Raw genomic sequence first — 19,084 nt, 5'->3', positions numbered from 1 at the left:
CTAATGGAAAAAAAAATTAAGGGATGCTTTTATTTAACCTGAGAGAGAGAGAAAGGGAGATACATACCTGAACCTGAAAACAGTTAAAACAACTTCTCTTGTGTGTTTCCATTTCCCAAGGCCAATACAATCTTTTAAGCATGTAGTAACACTTCAAGAAGACCCCTCACTTTTTGTGAAAGAGGAAAGGACTTGGGTTGTTATAATGTTAAGCAATCATCCCATCTAGTGAACCCCAACTCCCTCAGAACTTAAATTTTAAGACTTCTAGTGCTACTTTTGTGTAGTAGAAATAGGATTAAGGACTTGGAAGCCAGAGACCTGAGTTCAAGTTCTGCTTTTATCATTTAAGGGCTGGAGAAAAGGGAGGGTCAGTCTCATACTGTTGGGTGAGTTACAGTTTGGTATAATAGCTTAGAATCTTGGAAGTCAAAGGGACTCAGTTGAATCCCAGCTCTGCCACTTCCTACCTGTGTGAGCTTGGACAAGTCACTTAACCTTTAAGTTGGGTTTGGGAAGGAGGCGCTTGAGGATGGTTGAGAATAAATACTCCTTCTTTGGTCCTATAAGTTCCACATACCTCACAGTACCAGTGAAGCAAGGTGGAGGTTTGTTCTGTTAGATTATTGACTCTGTTCCTTGTTATTCCTTTCCCTAATTCCACCTGGATCCAGTACTTCTCCACTTGCGGCAAGAATTCCTCTTTTTGGATCAAGAATTCCAAGTGGTCCAGTCAATCAATCAATACTTGTTAAGGGACTACTCCTTCCCAGACACTCTACTAAGTGATAGCAATTTGAAGATAATGGATGATCCCTGCTCTCAAGGACTTCACAGTTTACTGAAGAAGATGACATGGAAACAATGTGTACAGACAAGATATTTACAGGATAAATGGGAAGTAATCAGCAGGGGAAAGGGGCTGCTATTCAGGGGGATCAGAATAAGTTTCATATAAAAATAGGATTTGAAGGAAGCCAAGAGGTGAAGGTGAGGAGGGAAGGAATTCCAGACAAGGGGAAGAGCCAGTGAAAAAGCCTAGAGTTGGGAGATGGAATCTTGTTTGAGCAACAGTCAGGAAGCCAGTGTCACTAGGAGCTCTGCCGTTCACTCCTCATCAACCTGGATTTGGTTCCTTCAAATCACCAATTCCATGGCTCCCTAGAGATATTTGATAAATACATAGGCATCCCTTCAAGGGTATGAGTCTGTGTCTTTCTGATCTTTGGGCAATTTCAATCTCAGGCTCTTCAGTTCCAAGAGTCTGGGCCTCCTTTTAAAATCACATAGGTACCGTGTTTCCCCGATAATAAGACCTATCCCGAAAATAAGCCCTCCCCTTACTGTGTAAGATTCCTCTAAAATAAGCCCTCCCCTGAAAATAAGCCCTATTGAGATTGCTACTGTAGTGAAGGTAACCACCTGCGCTACACGCTACATTACGGTACCCTGTGTATGCACCGTTCCCCCCCCCCCGTGAAACGCACGCCGCGCTCTGAGCTGCATCCAATCAGAGCTGCAGCAGTGAGCAAGTCATCCTGTTCTTCCCCAGTGATTTGCTTATTGAATAAAGGTACATTTTTTTGTTCACATTTACCTGTTTATTAAAATTGCTGTCAATGTTCATTAAAATAAGCCCTCCCCTGAAAATAAGCCCTCTGGTGTTTTTCTGTCCAAAAAAATAATAAGACAGTGTCTTATTATTGGGGAAACATGGTAGCACACTTATATGAACTAGCCATGAGTCACCAATAACCAATCATTAAACCAGTGGCTGGAATAGTAGAAAGAACTGAAGATACAGTTAGAGCATCTGATTCCAGTCTTGGCTCAACCACTGATCATCTGTGTGACTGTGGCTCTTGCTCCTACTTCCTCATGTACAAAATGAAAGGATTAGAACTGTGGACCTTTAAGGTCCCTTTAAACTGTAAATCAGTAATTCTGTGATCCTATACCCACCCCACACCCCTAGCCCAGCTCTTAGGAACTTACCGTTTGGAATTTTTGAATTTTTGCCAAGTCATTGAGAAGTCTAATAGAAGCAGATGGGTCACCAGTAACCACAGTGGAAGGAGTGGACCTTTAATGGGTTCCCCCCTTTGTTGTGAAGTGGCTGAGACCATCTTCTTTCTCCTCTCCTCTTTCCTCACTTTCATCCCCAAAAGGTGAAGGCTTATTAGTTTTGTTGAGCTTGATTTATTTAAAGAGTTCGCTCTCTAGTGTTTTGCTAAGCATGACCGTTAAGTACCATTGTAATGTGGTAAGAAGATGGGAGTATACAATTTGAAGAAGATATGTATGCATGCATGTATGCACCATATATTATGTGTTATGCATATGCATATGTTTATACAGGTATATAGGGACATACATACATGCACACACAAATATGCACACATTCCTATATGCACATACATTTATGCACACATGTATATGTATTTGCACACATATGCTAGGATCCCATTCCTGGCTTGATGGTCAAGAAGCCATATCTTCTTATTTACTTATTCTATATGTTTTCATAGATTTATAAAACCCAAGAATACTATTGAAACAAAACTTGGAGCTTTCATTCTGTCTACCCTTCAGACCACATGAATGAACCTCTGCTTCATTTCTGTTTGTTGTAATTACTGTGTGGATTCCTGAAAGATTACAACAGCCTTCTGAAGCTAAGTGTTTACCCAAGCTCCAGAGAGACAAGGGAAAAGAGAGAGAGAGACAGAGATATAGACACAGAGAGAGAGAGAGAGAGACAGACAGACAGACAGACAGACAGAGACAGAGACAGAGAGACACAGAGATACACAGAGAGACAGAGACAGAGATATAGACAGAGAGAGACACAGATATATAGACAGAGAGAGAGAGAGAATGAGAGAGAGAGAGAGAGAGAGAGAGAGAGAGAGAGAGAGAGAGAGAGAGAGAGAGAGACTAGGTAAAGTTTCAGCCCAAGCAAAGTACCTGTCTTGGGCTCCAGAGTGACATCTAATAGGGGTTGCATTTCTTAAATTCAATGTATCCAGGGCAAGAAGATTTCACACCAAAAAATGAAACATACTTCCTTCTTCTTGGCAGAGAGACAGGGGACTATAAGATCAGAATATTGTGTGTTGGTCTTGTTTAATTGTTTTTACTTCTTTACAGAAGAGGATTCCAAGGAGAGAGGAAATACCCAGAAATTACTAGAATGTAAAAACTAAAGGCATTCATAAAACTTCTCCTTAAGAGCTAATATCAATGGGACTCATAGTTAAGGAAACATCATCATATCAGAACAATCAATATCAGAACAAGAAACACATCAATTGAACTATAAAACCCAGGACAATGTCTTTATACAAAATAAAACAAAGAAAAGTGATGGGAAATGTTTCCATAAACTTGTTTGCAGATGGTTCCAAAGGGAAAAGGTGAGGATAAATACAATAAAATAAAGGATGGGCATAATAATTTTAACAAAGCAATAATAAAATCATCCTGCTTGTTTCTGGAATTGTGGTTGAGCTTCTTGCCTGTGTTTTTGCTATAGTTGTCTTTATTCACATGGCTATAGTCATTGTAAATATCATTCTTTTAGATCTGCTTTCTTTATCCAGCATTAACTTCATGCGAGTCTTCCCATATTTCTCTGAATTTTCATCTTTTTATTATAACAATAATAATCCTATTATATTCATGGGTCATAATTTGTTCAGATAGTTTCCAATCTGTTTCCAGTTTTGTTGCCGTTGTTATTGCAAATGGCTCTGCTAGGAATATTTTCACACAAATAGGCCTTTCTTCTTCCCCTATGTTTAAACTCTTTAGGGTACAAAATTAGTAATGGTCTCAGTGGGTAAAAAGATATGCACATTTTTCAACTCATCATATGATTCCAAACCACTTTTCAAAAATATTGAACTGATTCAAAAGTTCCACCAGTGTTGTACTGTCGTGCCTGTTTTTCCACAGCCAAACCAGCATTAAATTTTTCTATCTTTAATATTTTTGCCAATTTGATGTAAATTAGATAGCAACTCAGAGGTACCATAATTTACTTTTATCTATTTGTTAGGAATTTTGAATATTTCTTCATGTGGTTATTAATAGTTTTTCTATCTTCTTCAAGAACTATCTGTTCAAATACTTTGATCACTTAAAATATGCTAGTTGGATTGAATTGTATTGAATAGATTTACAAAGAAGACAGCTACATTTCAAAAAAGGTAAAGGTTCTATTTCCAAGGCTATTGCTATAGAAAAGAACTTTCAGTCTTCAAGTAGTGAAGAAAGAAAGCTTGTTGTATCTTCATATGTATCTTGAAGAAGGAAGAACAACTTTGCATTATACCATAGTGAATTATCTCCTTTTTTTCACTAGCCAGGACTTGGTTCTCCCAGGATGCTGGTAAGGCAATTCTGTATTGGTCAGGGCCAGGCACAAAGAAAGGTGTGACATGTTTATCTGTGTATCTGCCTCAGGATACTTTCCACAGCCAAATAAAATCATTTAAAACCTTTTTCTTTCATCTGTGTGAATAAATGAACTTTACTTTTGCAAGTAAACCCTCATTAAACAAAATTCCTAACTTAAAAAATGCATTAGTTGTCACCAATTAAATCTGAGAGTATAGCACACTTTCATTTTACTGAATTTTGGAGTCCAGGGAAACCACTATGGTCATCATCTCTCCCCAGTTAAAGAACCCATCATACCATAACTCATGCATTACATAATCTTGAATGGCATTCAAAAGGCATCACGATATATTGAAATAGAGTGCTAGACCAGGAATCAATCAATAAACATGTGTTAAATGTTTTCTATGTGCCAGGCACTGTGCTAAATGCTGAGGATACAAAAGGAGACAAAAGACAATCCCTTCCCTCAAGGAGTTTACAATCTACAGGACCATGAACAAGTCACTTAACTTTTCTGTTTTGTTATTTGCACAACAGGAATAATATTTATGTATCTGTCTCACAGGACAATTGTGATAAAGTGTGTTATAAATTATAAAGGGACATATAAGTATGTATTAAGTACATATTACATGTCAGGAATTGTCCTAGGTACTGGGGATAGAAGTATAAAGAATGAATAGATCCCCACTCACTGCAAACTTACATTCTAATGGGTGAGAAAACAAGTAAATATATAAATATACACAGCAGACACATAACATTAACAAATACACATAAAGAAGCTATATTGCTTGAACACTAGCAGTTGAAAAGTTTTTCATGCAGAGGATGGTGTCTAATGTGCATCTTAAAGGAAGAGATGGACTCTGGCAGGTAGAGGTAATGAAATATATTTTTATTGTTGTTTTCCAGTTGTTATTTAGGCATGTCCAACTCTTTGTGCCCCCATTTAGGGTTTTCTTGGGAGAGATACTAGAGTGTTTGCCTTTTCCTTCTACAGTTCATTTTACAGATGAGGAAACCAAGGCAAACAGAGTAAAGTGAGTTGCCCAGGATCACACAGCTAGCAGGTGTCTGAGGCCAGATTTGAACCAAGGAAGATGAGTCTTCCTGACTCTAGGCCCAGTTCTCTATCCACTGAGCCACCTATCTCCCTCCCCCCCCCAAAAAAGAGTCTCTACTGCAGTTGAAAACTCAAGAGGTATTCATTTTTTTGTTATTCAGTCTTTTCAGTTGTGTCCAACACTTTGTGACCTAATCTGGGATTTGCTTGGCAAGGATAGCAGACTGGTTTGTCATTTCCTTCTCCAGCTTATTTTGCAGATGAGGAAACTGAGGCAAACAGGGTAAAATGACTTTCTCAGGGTCAGGCAACTCGTAAGTGTCTGAGACCACATTTGAACTTAGGTCTTCTTGATTCCAGGCCTGGCACTCCATCCACTGCACCACCTACCAGGAATGAGAGAAGACCAGTGCAAAGGCCCAAGATGGGAGAGAGAGGAATATATATATATATATGGAATAAAGGGAAGGTTTGGATAGATTGAAGAATGCAGGAGAGGGAGTAAAATCCAAAAAGGCTAGAGAGATATGTTGTATACAGGTTGTATATCATTTTAAAATATAAACAGAGATATATATATATATATATATATATATATATATATATATATATATATATATATATATATATATATTTGATCCCAGAGTTAATAGGAAATCACTGTATTTGACTGAGGAGGGGAGTCACGTGGTGAGATCTTCACTTAAGGAAAATTACTCTGGAAGCAATAGACTGTAATGATGAGGGACTTGGGGCAGAGAGACAATCAGGGGGCTATTTCAATAATCTAGGCAAGAAGCTATGAGAGCCTGGACCAAGGTGAGAGCTGTGTGAATGATGAGAAGATGTCAGATTGGAGAGATGTTATAAAGATAGAAACAGTAAGATTTGGCAACTGATTGGATATGTGAGGTGAGGGGGGATTGAGAAGCACAGGATAATGACAAGATTAGGAGACTCAGACACTTGAAGGATGGTGGTGCTTTTGACAGAAATAGGGAAGTTTTGAAGAAGGAAGGTTTATGAGAATTGTAAACTGTTTTTTTTTTTTGTGAAAATGAGCCAACTAAGGGGTAGCTAGGTGGCACAGTGAACAGAGCACTGGCCCTGGAGTCAAGGGGACTTGAGTTTAAATCCAGCCTCAGATACTCAACATATTTTTCTAGCTGTGTGACCTTGGGCAAGTCACTTAACCTCAATTGCCTTGCCTCCACCCTCCAAAAAAGAAAAGAAAAGAAAATGAGCCATCTACTATCGTATCTAGAGTTCTAGTTCAAAGCTACTTGATCAAGGATTCCCTATAATTTGTTATTTCCCTCATTAGAATGTGAACTCCTTAATAGTAGAGTTTTTTTTCATTTATTGTATTTTTATCTTCATAACCTAACACAGTGCCTAGCACATAGTAGGTACTTAAATATTCGCTTGTTGATTAATTATTGATATTTGAGAAGAGATCATATGGCCTTTGCTGGCTCCCAATGAAGGAATGCTCATTACCTCCCAAGGAAACCCATTCAAATTTTGGACAGCTCCAACATTAGGATTGTTTTTCTATATATCCAGTCTTTTTTGCAGCTTCTATCCATTGGTCCTGGTTCTATTTGCTGGGGTCAAACAGAATAAAAAGAATCTCTCTTCCACAAGACAACCCACCAAACACTTTCAATTCTTCTCCTGGCTCAATGTGTCCAGTTTCCTTTATCAATTGTCATATAGAATGTATATGGGTTTTTTTTTTTTACCTTTTCAGAAGTTTAATCTTCCAAACATTTGAAGTTTGACCCTTCTTGACCCTTAAGGGTTATTCTTTTTTTAAATAGCATTTTATTTTTTCCAATTACATGTAAAGAAAGTTTTCAACATTCACTTTTATAAGATCTTGAGTTACAAACTTTTTTCTCCCTCCTTCTGTCTTCTCCCCCTCACCAAGATGGCAAGCAATCTGACATAGGTTATACATGTACAATCATATTAAATATATTTCCACATTAGTTATGCTGTGAAAGAAGAATCAGAACAAAAGGGGAAAACCAAATAAAGGAGAAAAAAACTTTGATCTGCATTCAGACTCCATAGTTCTTCCTCTGGATGTGGATATTTCCATCATGAGTCTTTTGGAACTGTCTAAAAGCTTTGTATTGCTGAGAAGAGCCAAGTCTATCAAAGTTGATCATTGCACAATTTTGCTGTTACTGTGTACACTGTTGTCTTGGTTCTGCTCACTTCACTTAGCATCAGTTCATGTAAGTCTTTCCAGGTTTTTCTGAAACCTGCTTGTTCATCATTTTCTTATAGCACAATAGTATACCATTATATTCATAAACCACAACTTGTTCAGTCATTCCACAATTAATGGCCATCCCTTCAATTTCCAATTCTTTGCCACCACAAGAACTGTTATAAATATTTTTGTTCATGTGGGTCCTTTCCCTATTTTTATGATCTCTCTGGGATACAGACCCAGGAATGGTATTGCTGGATTAAAGGGTATGCACAATTTTATAGCCCTTTGGGCACAGTTCCAAATTGCTCCCCAGAATGGTTGGATCAGTTCACAACTCCACTAAAGGCATTAGTGTTCCAATTTTCCCACATCTTCTTCAGAATCTATCATTTCTTTTTTCTTTCATGTTAGCCAATCTGATAGGTGTGAAGTGGTACCTTAGAGTTGTTTTAATTTGCATTTCTTTAATCAATAGTGATTTAGGTCATTTTTCATGTAACTACAGATGACTTTAATTTTCTCATCTGAAAACTTCCTGTTCATATCCTTTGACCATTTATCAACTGGGTACATACAGCATGATACTGAGATCCTTCACCATCCTGGTCACTGTCCATATCAATGGGTATGCTGGTGAGACAAAGGATGGGTTAGTTCAATGAGGAGGGAATTTTCTCATCTGCCTGTTCCTGCTTAAACTTTGAAGGTACTGAACTGAACATGATCTCTAAAGATCTGGGGTATGGAGAAGGGAAGAAGGAGAAGGAGGACATTTAGCAGGGACATTTATAAAATGAGAGATTTGAACCAGATGTCATTAAGGCCCCTTCCAAGCTCAGTCGCTGATATTCACTAAGCCCAGGTGGTAAAACCTGGCTTTAAGTCCTGACATTGGCTAATGACTTATTTCATATCCTTGACCAAGTTAAGATATCCTCATCTCCCTGGGCCTTAGTTTCTTCATTTGTAAAATTTAATTGCACATCAGTTAGATAATATCCATTAGGGTGCTTCAAGTTCAAAAGAGAAAAGTAGCATATGGAGATAAAAGATTCTCCCAATACAAGAAAAGATCACAATGTCATAGAAGCTTAGGGTTGGATCAGGACCCATCTGCTCTTTTTACAGAGGAGATAACTTTGGTTGGTCTGCTTCCAAACCACAGTTAATGATAATGTTATCATGTACCTTATTTGATGATGAGCTCTAAGGCCCCCTTCAGCTCTAACATTCTGTCATTCAGAATCTTCCTCCAAATTACCTACTTGGGCTTCTTGTCTCTTCTTAGAGGCTCCCCACCTTCCAGCCATAACCCAGGTTCCTAACTTCCCACTTGCCCAGCCTTTTCATGCTATTTATTAATAGTAAGGAACCAGCCACAGAAACCTCTAGCTACATTTTCACATCTGACTAATTTGCTCTACTCCTTCCAAGCTTTGAGGTGGGTGTGTGGGGGGGGGAGGTGGGAGGAGAAAGATGAAATGAAGTTATTTTCACTCAGCCCATCTCCTTTTCTTCCCTCCCCCATGGAGCTCAGAGCCTGGAGAAAGGGAACACTATCTCAAGAGCTCATTAAAGGAGCCCAGAGAACATTAGGGGGCTTATCCAGCTGTTATTTCATAGCATCAATGATATCACATTCAAATGTCTTCAGGACTGAGGGATGTGATAGTGATGCCACTGATCTGGCTCTGGTGGGAGAGACTTGGGAAGGTGCTGTTCTGGCTTGTTACTGGTAAATTTTGAGTATTATTGGTCACCTAGAATGAAAAGGAAACTCAATTTTAAAGGAAAAAAAAGAGTCTTTTTCCAATCCTTGTCCCACCATACCACTAGTTGCTAGAATTTCTCCCCACCCTTAATTTCTGTTTTTCCTTTTTATGTATTTAATATATCCTATATACATGTGTGTGTACACCCTATTTCCTCTTATTGAATATAAGCTTCTCCAAGGCAGAGATTGTTTCATTTTTATTTTTGAATTGCTGAAACCTATCACAATGCCTGGAATATAGTAAATGCTTAATAATTGATTGGTTGATTGATTGATCAGAACTAATAGTATACAAATAAATCCACAGACCATAGTATTTGAATTAGAAAATCTGTGAGGTAAATCAAGCCTCTCAGAGTTGCAAAATAGATTTTGTAGCTGAAACTCAGAAAGAAGTGATGTCCAGTCAATAGCCAGGTGGTATAGTAGATATGGTGCTACATCTGGAGTTGGAAAGATCTGAGTTTGAATATTTAGTAGCTGTCTGGCCTTGAGCAAGTTACTTAGCCTCTATCAGACTCAGTTTCTTCATTTGTCAAATCGGAGTAATATCAGCCTGTTTCTTCATCTGTCAAATGGACATAACAATACCATCTACCCCCATGGGGCAGCGCTGGGGGCAGGTGGTGAGGGGAAGAGTGGTACAGTTAGGTGGCTCAATGGATAGAAGGACAGTCCTGGAGCCAGGAGGACCCAAGTTCAAATCCAGCTTCAGACATTTACTAGCTTGGTGAACTTGGGCAAGTCACTTAACCCTGTTTGCCTCAGTTCTTTCATATATAAAATGAGCTAGAGAAGGAAATGGCAAACCACTCCAGTTCTTTGCCAAGAAAACCCCAAATGGGGTTCTGAATGGTTAAAAAGAACTGAAATGACTCAACAACATTATTGGAAGCACATACTATTGTAACTCAAACTTACTCAACCAAGTCTATCTTTCATGCACCCCACTTCCTCAGGATAAATTTTCACTCAAGTCCTTCTCTAATTTGGGAGAGCAGTCCTTCTCTACTTCTTCTTCTTTCACACCTTATAAGGTTTATTCTTGTTCTCCTATGAACAGATGGAAGAGCTCCAGTCATCTTAAAAGGGGCCCTTCTCTGCCTACAAAAGTGATCCTAGAAATCAGTGCATGTGTCGCCTTCCAATCACATACAACCATCTAGTCAGGCCATCTCTCCACTTACCCCTGCCCTTCAACCCCCTTTTCAGCTAAACAATTTGATGGCACAGTGGATAGAGTGCTGGGCCTGGAGTTAAAAAGACCTGGGTTCAAATCCAGACTCAGACATATACTAGCCATATGTCTCTGGGCAAGCCCCTTAGCCAATGTCTGCCTCAGTTTCCTCAACTGTAAAATGGGGATGATAATAGCACCTACTTCCCAGGGTTGTTGTGAGAATCAAATGAGATAATATTTGTTAGCACTTATTACAGTAGGTGTTAAATGAATTCTTATCTCCTTCCTCTCTTGTTTGGGACCCAGTAATCAATTCAATAATACCATCACTTCTGGACAAGGTATGTCATATTCATCAACCCAGTAGTTCTATGATACCCTGGGGGAGGAAACAAATTCCTTCGCTGGTCACTACTTCCCTTTTGTATGTATGTATATAGACATTCCCATACTAGAATGTAAGTTTCTTGAAGACTTTATCTTTTTGTATTTGTATTCCCAGCATTTAGCATGGTGTCTAACATACAGTCAATGCTTTTTCATTCATTCTTCAGAATAAGAATCCCCTACACAAAATTCCAGACAACTGACCTATAGCTATTGCTTGAAAGCCTCCAGTGTTAAAGGAACCAACCAACCACCTAGGCACCACACTCCAATTTAGACTTAAATTCTTAGGAAGTATTCCCATATGACATGTGAAAATCTACTCCTCTGCACCTTCTGGGTTTGTCTTAAATCCAATAACCCCTGTCCCAAAGCCCATTGCTATGGGACTCTCTCCTTCTTAGTGGACATGAAGGCCATGCCCTACCTGAGGGACAGAGTTGAAAGACAAGAGCTTTAGTCTGAGACCAAGCCACTGGACAGCTGGTTAACTTCAGGCATGTTTTTTGACCTCTCCAAGCCTCAGTTTGCTCATCTATGAAATGGAGAAACGGTGTTTCATGAGATTGTTACAGGATCTAAAGAGATCATCAGAGGCAAATCCAATTTAATGCAACAAATATTTATTAAGTACCTCTTCTTTTTAAAGTGTTGTGCCAGGGGATATAAAATTAATCTAAAGGAGAATTTTGCTCCACGAAGCTTACAATCTAGCAGGTTTTGTCATATAAGCTACATAAACTATAAAGTGAAATATAAGTGAATTTGGGGTTAGTGATGCCTTATTCCCTTCCATTCACTTGGTCACATTTGGGGAGACACAATACCCCTAGAGCATTGTCCAGACAAAGAGAGGCCACAGAGGACAATAGGGACATTCCCATTGTCCACACCCTGGCTCTGTAGCTTTGAGTGAACTGTTTCCTTGTCAGCAAAATAGGGCTAACAATTCTGGGGTCACTCACTGAGCTCTCCTGAGGAGTGACTAACAACATTGATTGCAATTGGCTTTGCAGCTACAAAACGTTGCTGAAATACTTAATGATCACAAGAGTAATAATGCTGAGGCTCCTGCTCCCTTAGTCAGGGAGTGGGCCAGAAATAGCTCTCCCCTGGTGTGGATTGTGGGATACAAAGAGAAAGAGGAACATTCTGTTCAACAAAGAATGAAAGGTAAAGAAATCTCTCTCCCCACCCTACTCCCTCATCACCCCAGCCTCCCCATTAAAAAAAAATGATGGCCATTGAAAAAAGAATTCTGGAGGCTAAGAAAAGAGAATCATTTTGCTTAATGGGTGGACACAGAGAGGCACAATAGAGATATTGTTTGTGGGATATTGTCAAGCCTTTCTTGCCTTGCATTTAGTCTCTGTTAAGAAAGAAAGTGGGATTCATGAATGAAAACATTCTTAGAATATTAATTCATCTGCAGAGAAGGGTGAGGGAAAGTGAGTAGGCAGAGGATTTTAAGGAGGAAGGAGCTTGGAACACTTTTCTCACTGGGACCCTGCCTCCCACAAAGCTGAAGTCATAGAAGTCACTGCATGGTGGGATAATAGATCAAAGGAAGGCTCAGCCATGTGATGCTGGTTTATCTACCTTATAGTATTCTTGGAATCAGAATCTTTTTTTCTGCTCTCCCTATTTTTGGTCTACATAGATCATCAGATGTTTAAGCTAGACAGGGTCTCAGAAGTCATCTTGTGGAAGAGAGTGATGTGAAGGAGAGATTACACTTCTGTTTGGCCCCAAAAGGCAGAACCAGGAGCAATGGACAGAAGAGGGACTAGGCAAGTTCAGGCTTATTGTTGGAGGTGGAGGGAGGGAAGGAGGGAGAGTAACTTCCTAACCATGAATGCTGTCCAAAAGTAGAATAGGATGTATCAGGAGGGGTGGTCAGTTCCCCCTCAGTGGTGGTCTTCAGGCAAAAATGTTTGATTTTTGTCTTTGCATATCCCCAGGGTCTAAAAATGGTGCCTATTGCTGTCTTGTTGAATGTATGTTATAATGGGGATTCCTTTTTTGAAGTATGGGCTACACTCCATTGCTATTAAGGTTCCTTCCAAGCCTAAAATTTTACAATTCTGTAATGGTCCCACCTCCCCCATTCCCCCATTTTCAGATGAGGAATTTAAGACCCAAAGAGGGAGGGAAGCAAATTGACCAAGGTACAGTAGGGATTAGAACCTAGGATTCCTCATGTCCAGCTTAGTGAGTATTCTTAGCAACAACAAAGAGGGGAAAACATTTAAAGTCACAGTCTAGTCCTATCTGTAGATATTTGCGAGTGGACTTTTAGCACCTAGCACATAGTAGGTTCTCAAATTTTGTTGAATTGAATATTGAGTTAGAAAGTAGTGTTCAAGGGACATTACAGACAGGACCTATAAAGGATACATGGTGACTTTGTGTGTGTGTGTGTGTGTGTGTGTTGTGTGTGTGTGTATGTATGGTCGAAGGGGATGAGTGTCATAGTAAAAATGCCCAAAGCAGGCTGGGCACTTCTTCTTGGTATTAGAGTATCTAAGTCTGGTATTCCTAAACTGGGATCTGTGAACTTGATTTTTAATATGTTGATAACTGTTTTTCAATATGATTGGTTTATTTTGCAATCATATATTTTATTATATACATACAAAACATTTTCTGAGAAGGGGACCATATGCTTCCTTAGACTGCTGAGGCGGTCCATGACACAGAAAAGGTTAAGAATCCCTGCTCTAGACCACCTTTCAAGGGGTTTATGTCACTGATGCCCCCTTCCCAGCCCTCTCATTCCCAATCTCACGAAGAGAAAGAATTCAAGTTGCCTTCAGTCTCTATCATCCCCCCAGGACAATCCAGTCCTAGTAGGTGCTGTCCCATGTACAACCCAGCTAGAGCTGGGGCTGTCTGAATCCTCAAGGACCTGCAGGCCTGAGGGAGGCACCACGGAGAAGCTGAGCCATCTCTCTGACCATGGTTTTTCACTGGGAAATGTTTCTTCAGGGAGACAGTCACATTCACCAGTCACTTGAGAGGTTAAACAGACATTGAGGGAGTTAAGTAGGAGAGGTGCACTCAATCCCATTCATCCTCAAATAAATCCAGAGGAGCTTGACTCTAACCTAATCTAGGAGTCTACTCATCAGCAACAACAAATAGACAGTGAGCTTGTCTTCATTATTCCCAGCAACTGAGGGTAACAATGAGTCACAGAGCCAGAGAGGCATACAGTCACAGAATGTTTATGCTGAAAGGCAGCTGAAGAGAGCATTTAGCTCAACCCCACTCATTTTATACATGAGGAAACTGAGACTTGGAGATATTAAATAAATGATTAATCCAAAAGAGGATATGGCCTCATGGCATGGTGGAAAGTGTAGTGAATTTGAAACACAGCCCCGATGTTGATTTCTGATTCTGGCCCTTACTACCCTCAAGACCTTAGTCACCATTGGATTTCTCTGGACCTCATTTTCCCCATCTGTAAAGTAAGGGGTTTGGATTAAATAACTATCAAAATATCCTTTGATCCATTTCAGCTCAAGTGCTATGACATCTTAATGTTCAAATATTTTCTATTTGGTTTCTGTGACAGTAATGTATTCTGTAAAGTAATTACCATTTTGTGTTTCCTTAGGCCAGTGTTTAAAATCAGAGTTACTTCTCTGGGTTTCCTTAGGCCAGTGTTAAAATCAGAGAATAGAGGTATCTCGTGGAAGATTGCTATAGATAAGCCACTCCTAGAAATTAGAAGATTAACTATAGTTACTAGAGAAGCAGACTCTCTTAAGAAATAAAAAAAAGACTGAGTTGACTGACAGAAGAACTAGATTTAGGTCATAACTCTATCATTTTTTTTACCATTTCTCAGTCAGTCAACAAGGATTTATTAAGCTGCTTCTTTGTTTCAGGCATTGTGCTAAGTGCTGTGTGACCTAGGGCATCACATAACATCTCTGAAACACAGTTTCTTTATCTCTAAAATGGAGATAGTAATACCCGTACTATTCTCACTGAGTTATAATGCTCAATCCTACCTCATATTTATAATAAAGCTTTCTAGTTTCTACAGCACATTCCTCACAACAACCACATATTAGGACATAAAATAGAAATTTTCATTTTATTTTGTATTTTGACCCTCTGACCTTGGGATCCCTCCAACTGTATGCCTCCTTTTCCTACTATTTGCCTTTCCAACCCTCCATTTTGGGGGAGAAGTTCAGGCTAGCCATGCTTCCTTAACTTCCCAGCTGTGCTGCTCACCTTCTCACCCTTCTTCAGCATGCCTCTGCAAGAGTATCCACCCTCATCACTTTCTAGGTTTCAGCTCCCCTTTCCTTGAGTTTTCTTTCCCCCATTAGAATGTAAGCTCTTTGAAGGCAGGGAGTGTCTTACTTTCTGCTTAGATCTGTACCTGATACATAGTAAGTACTTAATAAATGCTAATTGCCCTCTTGCCTTGTGAGATTGAATGAAAAACAGTACAATGTTATCAATCAATCAACAATCATTTACATGCTATCTGCCAAGCACCAGGCTTGTCATGAGAGATACAGAGATAGAAATGAGACATTCCCTGCCTTCAAGGTGTTTATGTTAAATAGAAGAAGAAAATATTTACAGTTATAATTATATACATAAGGAAAGCATTTAAAATAAATGAGATTATTTGACAATGGAGGAGAAGGCACACTAGCAGGAAGAGAGATCAGGAAAATCCTCATGTAGGAAATTGTATTTTGAAACTGAGCTGAGCTTTGAAAGAAATTAAAAATTCTAAGAGGTAAAGGTGATTAGAGGTACATTCTAGGCATGAAGGAAATGATCCACAAAGATGGAGAGAATTCTAGGCATGAAGGAAATGATCCACAAAGATGGAGAGACAGGAAATGGAATACAGTATAAAAAGAAGATTAGACCTGGTCAGCTTAGAGAGCACACGTTTGAGAATGATGCACAATAATCCTGGGAAGACAAATTAACATTCAGTTGTAAAGGGTTTTAAATGGCAAAACTAGGATTTTTGTATTCAATCTTAGAGGTAACAGGGAACAAGAACAGTATATTATTGAAGATAGTGATATAAACAGATCTGTCCTTTAGAAATATAATTTTCTCAGCTGTACCTAAGACAGACAGGGAGATCAATTAAGAGGATATTGCTATAGTCCAAGCAATCTCCAGGACAATCAGGGGTAAAGCAAGGACATTCACTTTTACCATTAGTATTTGATAGAAATACTAGCTATAATAGTAAGATAAGAAAAAGAATTTGGTAGAATAAGCATAGCCATAAAAAGGGGAGAAGAAACAAAATTAATATTTTGTACAGAAAATATGTTATATTTAGAGAATCCTAGAAAGTCAACTAAAAAGTAATAGAAATAATTCACAACCTCAGTAAATAAAATAAACCTTAAGAAATAGTCATCCTTTTTCACAGTTCCAACAAAGTATAGAAGAAATAAATGAAAAGGAAATTCCATTCAAAATGACAACTGTATATATAAAATATCTAGAAATCTACCTACACAAAAAAATTTAAATGATTGTTAACTACAAATCACTTCATATAGAAATAAAGGAAGAAAAATAATTGAAAAGGAATTAATTGATCATGGTTGGGCCATAGTGACAAGATAAAAATGACAAGGCTATCTAAATAAATTTACCTATTCACTTCCATACTAATCACACTATCAAATGATTATTTTACAGAATTAGACAAAATTGCAACAGAAGTCCAGTATTTCAAGAAAAATCATGAAAAGAAAGGTGGGAAGGAATGGAGTCCAAAAGACCAGATCTCAAAGTATACTATAAAGCAGCAATCTTCAGAACAATGTGGTACTGATTAAAAATTAGAAAAGTTGATCTTTAGAACAAGTTAGGAAGTTAGTTGACATTTATTAAGTGCTTACTATATGCATCAGTATATATAACTGGGGATACAAATAAAGGCAAAAACATAATCCTTTAAGCAATTCAAATTCTACTAGAGGAAATAATATGTAAATAAATATGTACATAGAAGATATTTTAGGTATAAATGAAAAGTAATAGAGAAGGGAAGGGGGAGGTGGAGGAGGACTGAGAAAAGTCTCTTGCAGGAAGTATTTCAGTATTCCAATTGTTTTGAAGGAAACCAGGGAGAGAAAGGGAGGAAGGAGAGCAGTAGAGGTAAGGGGAACAGCCATAGAAAAGGCACAGAGAGTGTGAAGGATAGCAAAAAGACCAGAATAACTGAGTAGGGCAGTGGCATGATGAAATCTTTGTCACAAAAACCTAGAGAAGACTCTCTCTCTCTCTCTCTCTCTCTCTCTCTCTCTCTCTCTCTCTCTCTCTCTCTCTCTCTCTCTCTCTCTCTCTCTCTGCAGAGAGAGAAAGTATAATGAAGATAGAGAAAAGACCATTATATTGGGCAATTAAGAGATCATTCTTGAAAGAAGACATGCAAGTTATCAATAATTGCATTAAAAATGAACCTAATTAATAACAGAAACATAAATGTTAACAACTCTGAGGTTCCACCTCACCCCCATCGGGTGGGAAAAGATTACAAAAGGGGTAAAGAGTGATTATGGGAGGAGCACTGAAAAGACAAGCTTTTAGTGAAGTTATCAATTAGTCCATTCTTCTAGGAAAACAAGTGGGAACAATAGTTCCAAAGTCACTAAACTTTGTGTGCCTTTTGAGCCAACAATACTACTGCTAGGCTTAAGTCTCCAAAGAGGTCAAAGGCAAAGAGAAGGGGTCCATATGTGTGTAAGAATACTTATTACAACAATCCAGAAGGGGACATATATGGAAAATATTGTGGAGATAGAATTACAAAATTTGGTAAATGGATATATGGGTTGAAGAAGAGTGATATATATGAGATGACTCAGAGGCCATGAACCTGAGTGATTTAAAGGATGATAGTGCTCTCTTGATAAAAATAAGGAAGTTCAGAAGAGAGGTGGATTTTGGACATTGAATTTGAGGTGCCTATAGAACATCCAATAAAGAAATTCATGATATAAGACTAGAGTTCAGATAAGAAACACAAAGACTTGATGACATACAGATTTGGAAGCCATCTTAATAGAGATAATAATTGAATCCAAGTAGAAGAATATATAGAGAGAAGAGAAGGCCCATGATAGATAGATCCTTGGATTAGACTCACAGGCAAGGGGTGGGATATTATATGGATGATTATCATCATCAAGAAGAATGAGAATGATCTGCAGATGGAAAGGAGGAGAACTGAGAGAGAGAGAGAGAGTAGCATCATAAAAACCTGTGGAGAAGAGAATATTTAGAAGAATAGGGTAATCCACAGTGACAAATACTTCAGGAAGACCTCAAAGGTTGAGGATTGAGAAAAGGGCAAGTAACAGCACATTGGTAATTTTGGAGAAATCAGTTTCTATTGAGTGATGAGAAGTGAATAAGATGAGAAGAAATAAAGGAAATGAGTCTAGACAGCTTTCTAGGAATTTGTCTAAGAAATGGAGGACAAGAATAGGAAAATAGTTTCAGGGAATGGTAGAAACACATGAGAGTTTTTTGTTGTGTTTTGTTTTAAAAATGGAGGAGACTTGGAGATGTTTGTAAGTATAGATGTATGAGCCCAGTAAATAAATTATTCTAGAGTTTAGAGAGAGGAAGGTGATTATTATGGAGTAATCAAGGGTAGAGGTGAAGAGTTTGGACTTGAGAGAGAAAGGTCATCCCTTCATCAGAGATTGGAATAAAAAAGGAGAGGGTGGAGATTTATGTCAAGAGGTTTTGAAATGTAGCTTACGGGACAAGAGGACACCTTACATTCTCTCAATAGAATATGAGAAAGTACATTTATTCCTTTCACATCACAACTTTCCACATCACAGTTTAGATATATCAGCAGGTCAGCATAAGAAATTAAATGGGAATTTTGGAGGAGTTCTACAGAAGCTGCAGTCAACACATGAAGGCCAGCAGATAACAGAAAAAGTTTGGCAAGCCAGAAATGCATAAAATATATGTAGAGTGTTGTATAATATCAAGAAAAAAAAACACAGGAGAATT

The sequence above is a fragment of the Petaurus breviceps genome, unplaced genomic scaffold (genome assembly GCF_028583685.1).
Source record: "Petaurus breviceps papuanus isolate PSGF00001 unplaced genomic scaffold, PetGlider_PUasm1.0 91133, whole genome shotgun sequence".
Classification (NCBI taxonomy): Eukaryota; Metazoa; Chordata; class Mammalia; order Diprotodontia; family Petauridae; genus Petaurus; species Petaurus breviceps.
Note: the sequence above shows the minus strand (reverse complement) of the source record.